At 38.8% G+C, this 6930-nt stretch overlaps 1 pseudogene; it reads right to left on the bottom strand.

The window, feature by feature from the left end:
• Nucleotides 1-2238: 2238 nt before the first annotated feature.
• LOC129783198 (molybdopterin synthase catalytic subunit-like) lies at nt 2239-5933 on the bottom strand (annotated as a pseudogene).
• Nucleotides 5934-6930: the final 997 nt, after the last annotated feature.

The raw sequence follows: 6930 nt of genomic DNA, 5'->3' as shown, positions 1-6930 counted from the left end.
CATTGTAACACTCAGCTGTGACTCAGTACATCATCTCTTCCATTCGTTGTTCCTGGTAATTGTGGGGAAGTACACAATTATTCTTTCTCTTCTTTTCTGCACCCTCCTTCCCAGCTGCATTGTTGATGGGGAAGGTACACTTAAGGTCACCCTGGAGAAATTTTCCAGGAGACTGCAGCACTAGAGAAGCACTAGTGCAACACAGTGAATCCATAGGAATTGCCCCTGATCATAGGTCACCAAATATAATTTAACTTTTCTAAATACCACTAGTTTTCTGTATCAAAGCAGAGCACCAGTATGCAAGCACTGCATAGGTTTTATTTCATTCATAAACCATCCACCTCAAGGCAAATTAGGCATTTATTTTTATTTTTATGAAAATAATACACTAATTAGTTGCATGGTAACAGCAAACATGAACATGGAAAAATGAATACCAAAAATGGGAAAGTTTGCATATTAGTTTTCTTTTTTCTTTTTTCCCCCTCTAAACCCAAAAAGAATTATTTGACAGAGGAAGTGATCTGTACTCAAGGTTCTGTACAATTAATGGTAAAAATGACATTCAAATAGTAGGGAGCTTCTCTCCAACCTCCAAAGCAAAGGAAAAATCAACCTTGAACTTGCTCAGCTCTGCCTAGATAACAGGGCCCACACGGTTTGGAGGCTGTGTATGTGTATGCACACAAGGAGCATCTGTTGTCCTGCAAAGCAAGGACTTGCTCACTTCCATTGAGGAAGGTACATCAGTAAGCTAATGAGCACAGTTTAACCATGCTTCTGCTTGAAGTTGTCTGTTTCACTGAGTTTTACTTAAGATGGATACTTTAACCATCACTAAGTATTAAAACTGATTGATATAACTGGGAAAAAAAAAGATCATTGCCTGATTTTCTGGTTCTATTTTGTGCAGCTAGCAGCTGTTTGTAGATTTTTACTGCAGACACAATGAAATGGTTTATACAGCTGAGGCTTAAGTGTTGTGTGATATAATGATATATAAGCTTGAGCAAATCACTTTTTATTTCTCTTTACCTCATTTCCCTTCATTTATATCTATCTTGTCTACATTGATAATGAATACTAGATAAAATTACCTCTCAGTATGAGTAAAAATGCCATACACAATTGGACTTTGAACTTTTAGTACCTAAACACTATCATAGCACAGAACAATAATATAAATAAAATTATCTTACTCAGATGAGCAGACCATTGTTTCCAGAGGAAGCACAGGCATACTATGTCATTCTTTTTCTCTTTAACTATGTTTCAAAAGAGTAACAAGAGAAAAACTATTAAAAACATAAATGCAAATATAAATAAATATAAAAACTGCAAAAAGTTCAATAGATGCACTTTCCTTTGGAAAAACTAATCCACTTTGATGACTTTGAATCCTAACCGGTCTAAAGTCAAACTACTAAAATATTAAACTTATTCTTATAGTTGCCTTTTTGTAATAATAGCTGGCTTTTTTTTCCCCTGCAGCACCACACAATTACACAGCCAAAAAAAGCTCCTTCAATATTAATCATGTCTAGACATCATTAAGTAGTTACAGCTTTGCATGTTATTGCTAATCAAAGTTTGTTGCTAGTAGAGTATTAGATCTAACTTTGAATCGAGGTCTGTCCATATTTTTTTAATGTAATGTCTTGTAATATCAGCTGCACAGTAAAAATGTTTCTGTGAGACACAGCTACTGGAAAGTAACCACTAATTAAAAGTTAATAACTCTCGGGTATAGTTTATATTTTCTTCTCTGTCTGTACCAAAATGTTTAATCTACTTCAAGTAGCCTTCATGTTACAAGAATGTCAAAATAGCATAAATCTTGCAAACTATTTCTGCATTTATATAAAATTAAACTCATGATTTTAAGGTTAAAAAAAATATATCCAATTGTCCTGTTGTGACCTCCCATGCAGACAGTGAACACAGACTACCAATGTAAATGCATTAAAGCAGTATATATTAGAGGACTAAATACCTTGCAACCAAGAATTTTAGGGAAGATTGTTTTAAAAACTGACTCCATATTAAGAAGTATAAAGAGATGGTTTCAAAGGAGAGTCAATAACACTTAAACCCCCTACTTATTACTCATTCATTTAATTCAGTCTTAATTAAATTGTTCAGATTGAAATGTCTATTACAACTGCTTGAAAACACATAGATTCTCTGTAAAACAGCTCAAAGCTAAACCACAACGCTCATTAGGAACACTTTATTTTAAAAAGAGCACAGAGCACTTTTTGCCCAAAAGCATTCCTTGTTTTCTTTCCAAGAATATTCATCCTCATAAATCTCCTGGAAATATAAAGAAAGAATGGGAAATAATGGAGTCCGCTACATTCAGCCACAAGCCAGGCCAAACAACTCAACAGCCATCCTGCTGTTATTTACTGATCACAACAGGACTACATAGCACTTAGCTGGCAAACAGAAAAGAGGGCAGCATCCTTAGAACATACTGACTTACTTATGGGCATATCCTGAACCTTGGGATGAGTCCCATTAAATTTAGAAGGGCCTATCTATGCTGAAGTCATTTCAGGAAAGAGCTCTAGAAGAAATGATGTAAAAGCTGTAGAGCACACAGCACTCATGTCTGAAACACTGCCCTTTTCACATGTTGCTATGTTAACCTACTGTACCATCATATTTAGGAATGAGAGTATTTAAGTGTATATAAAATGTTGATATTAAAAAAATAAAGATTACAACAATACCCAAAATACAGTATTGCATCTTCAGCACAGATTGGACTATCCAGCAGCTGTTCAATCCTAAGAAGCAGATTCAGAAGGGTTCTGAGCCCCTGATTATTCTTTCTGAGACCACAGAACTCCAGTCTCCTGAAAGAGATATCAGAAAAATGGAGCAATGTGGAGAACATCACTGTTACCACATGCCAAATTTTGCTTGGGAGAGAAGGCAGAGGTAATGCTCATTACTTGCATGCAACACTTGTTATGCAACGAGACTTTCTAGACCCAGGTTGGTCTCTCCACACATTGTTGTGTGCCCATAGTAGCTTTGGGACCTCTGCACATCCCTTCATTATGTGCTGTTGCTTAATGCTTTGTGCTTTCTCAAGGCCATGGGGATGAGGGGAAAACAGAAAGACAAGAAATGCCACTTTTACTTGCAAACTGCGACACTGTCCAAAGCAGAGCTGACTCAAAGCTCTTCCACAAGCCTGTGCAGAACTGAATTTTCGCCACCCAAAAGAAGAGAGCTCAGGACTCCTTCACTTTGACCCCAGGATGGAGTTCAGAGGAAAAGGAGCTGGATGGTACAGTCAAGGGAGACCCTCCCAGGTGCCCTACCTGCCACAGATGGGTCCAGCTGCATTAGAGGAAACTCACTGGTGCTAGACATTGGCATCCCGTCAGGAGCAACTGCTGCCCATAATGCTTCAGCTCCTTCCCTTAAGAGCAGCAGCAGCCTCCAGCCCATCTGTATAAGACTGGCACAGGCCTACAACCAAATTTGTCCCAAACATACCTTTTTCCATATTGGGACAGATGCTTTTAAGGTGTTATCATAGAATCATAGAATCATTTAGGTTGGAAAAGACCTTTGAGATCACCAAATCCAACCGTTAACCCAGGACTAAACCATGTCCCTAAGCACCACATCTATGCATTTTTAAACGCTTCCAGGGACGGTGATTCCACCACCTCCCTGGGCAGACTGTTCCAATGCTTGACCACCCTTTCAGTGAAGAAGTTTTTCCTAATATCAAATCTAAACACCCCTGGTGCAACTTGAGGCCATTTCCTCTTGTCCTGTCACTAGTTATCTGGGAGAAGAGACATGTAATGCAGTACATTACAGCTTCGAGGTATTCTGCTCTGTGTGGAGAGGGGATTACAATAATTACACTTGCTTCAGTTATTTGAACTACACTAGGGAGAGAAGAGGAAAAACAGCAGCTTTAGCTAATGCTCAACATCAAGAGCACCCAAAAATTGTGACCATGTCACGTCAGTATTCTGGCCACATGCTGTCCTGACTCATTCATACTGAGCAAGTGTCAAGCCATGCCCAAAAGGTTATACACTTTTTAAGAAAAAGAAAACCACAATCGTAATCAGTACCAGACATGAGAATTCCATGCTTTAGAATAAATAAACCCACCAGCCATAGGCTTTTTTCTTCTATTCTTTTTTTTAAAATAAAATCTATGGAATTAAGAGATTTGCTAACTTGCAACAATGCATAGGAAACTCACTGAAAGCTGTCTTAATAATGAACAATAACAAGTCAGGAATGGCCAGTTCTTATCTGAAAACCTGAAAAGTCATCTCCGTTTGCACAAGAATTTGTGAAAGAAGAAATTAAGTGCATCAAACTACAGGAGGTTCTCCTACAAGCATGACTGAAAATTACTTGCCTTTCTCCCTCCCCATAGTCTAAGCTTTCAGGTTCCCTATGGCATAATTTGACTTAAATCTGACAATAAGAAACCAATATTCTGTGGCACCTCAGTGGAAGAAAGAAGAAAAAGCAAAGTGGTGCCAACTTCATGTCTTAAAAAAAAAAAAAAAAACAGCATCCCCTTCCCAGAAATGAGATCTCAATCCCTTCTCCACACTTTCAAACTATCACACCAGCATCAAGGTTCCTGCAGTCTAAACATGGATTCCAGCAAGCACAACCAAAACATACATTTTGAAAAAGACTAATTCTGAAATTTAGCTGTGCAACGAGAGCTTGACCTGCAGCTAGCTTTACTGTATTACAGTATTTATAGACTCCTGCACATCTTGCAACTATGTAAGCATGAAACCATGTACCAGAAAAGGATTAATATTCCACTTGCAGAAGGATGTGGTCTGGCCACACATATGCAAATCTATGGTGCACTGCAGTGTGTTTGACTGATGGCCATTTCTAACATCTCTGATTTTCTTTATTTTGGTCTATGCCATTGAAGTATACACTTCATACTCTTAAGTGAACCACTTTTTTTCCTCTTCAAAATTATTTCTTGTAGTACCTAAACACAAATAAGCTATCAACCAAAAGCACCAATAAATACTGAGTAAAACCCAGGATCTCCCACTATAGCCAAGGTCAGCACTGTGCAAACATAAATGATCTCCCCTAATCATGACTGTGTAAAGGGACTCTTTGAACAAGAGAAATCTATAATATACAAGGAAGAATTTAGTCTACAGAATACACAAGTCTGCAATCTGTAATGCCCAAGGCTGGGACATCTTCTCTGGTAACTACTAAGGTGCTATTATGGCATTTGCCCATGCAGTGTTTGTGCTCAGTATTTAGGAGCCCAGTGGCACTAAGGTTTGAGCACAAAGGAGTTTCAAGATCTGTATCATGTACATTAAGGAACAGGACAGAGCCATCCACCTTGACCTTCACCAGCTCATGGGTAAAATAGTACTTTGCTTTCAACCAAGATCTGAGTTGCAGCAGCTTTCATACAGGTGTGGACCTGTGGTTTGTATAGCCACAACATCCCACTTCCCACCCTGAATAAGCTATGTCCAAGGAGAATAGCTGCCAAGCAGTCCTGTACTCCAGAGCTGCTGTTCTGTTCAGCCCTAGGATAGCCGCACCAGCAGGGAAGCTTCTTATCACTTTGTTCCAATGCAACTGTTTAAGAGTTGCCATAGTCTTGTTCTAAATAATTCAGAATGTTTTCTAAACTTCCTGGGTTCAGTCCAGGAATGTATTTATTTGAGAAGCACAAGTTTAGGGTGTGAAAAATCTAGGTTCCTTTTATTAAACTATTAACACACCCAGAGACCCAGCTCAGAAACGTTAAACTCACCAATGAACAGAGACACTGCCCCAGAGTATGGTGAAATAACCAGCTCTGACACTTCATCTACAGAGAGCTTTTCAGACTTGAGCTGGATAAAATCTTTTGGCACATCTTTGCTTACACCCATAGCTCACTAGAAAGGCTGAAAACAAACAGACTGTTGTTGTTTTTGGCAATACTAGCACTTGCCAACTGCCTTTTATCCAATGCTGATGCCCCAATTTATTCAGAATACATGCACCATCTACTTACCCCAAGAGACCAGTCTCCATGGCAAATTCACTTCTCAGCGGACTTGCTAAGAGAATATTAACTGCAAATATCAAGTGATGACCTGTTTTTTAATGCATACAGGTTCCTTCCTGGTAGGAAAGTCTGGTCCAGTAAGATGAAAGAAACTAGTGTGAAGCCCCTGTTTAAGAGTACAATCAACCAGCATGGACCACTGTGTTAGTAAATCTGTGGTAAAATTGTCAGCCCCTCCTCCCTATCTTATCTTGAAATCAAGCACAGTTTAAAACAGATTTCTGATAAACACAGATTAGGATTCTAACCCTAAAGTTTAATATGCTCTCCAGGACATTCAGGTCCTCATACTATTGGTCTGTTTCAGTAACACAGGAGACACTTCTAACTTCTGAGTAGAAACCTGTGGATAACTGGCTAGCTGAAAAGGGTCACATAGACATAGTCCAGCTGGCTGAACAAAAATGCACATCGCTCTCAGCTTATCTGAAGTAAAGCAAAAATACACTGTCCTTGGCTGTTTTTGTTACACAATAACAGGAAGATCGCGGTGGAAAAAGAATGTTACAGGTGGGAACAGATAACTACAGAAGAGAAACTAGGGGCGGGCTTGGTATTTAGGCAACTAACCAATAATGAGCTTAACTTTTGTAATATGTATGAGCTAATTATAAGAAGGCATAAAAGATGACTGTAAGGCACAATAAATGAAGTGTGCTGATCACTCATATTGAGTGACTGTGTCTTCCCTCCGTCGCGACAGAAACCAGTCACCACTTCATCTAAGAATGAGGAGGAAAAGAAGTATTTCAAGCAGCAACAATGGAACAAGCTGCAGTAAATACATGCACAAGCACTTGAAAGCACATAAAGAAATG

This window comes from Falco peregrinus, chromosome W, assembly GCF_023634155.1.
Source record: "Falco peregrinus isolate bFalPer1 chromosome W, bFalPer1.pri, whole genome shotgun sequence".
NCBI classification, from domain to species: domain Eukaryota; kingdom Metazoa; phylum Chordata; class Aves; order Falconiformes; family Falconidae; genus Falco; species Falco peregrinus.
This window is presented reverse-complemented; position numbering and strand designations above follow the sequence as displayed.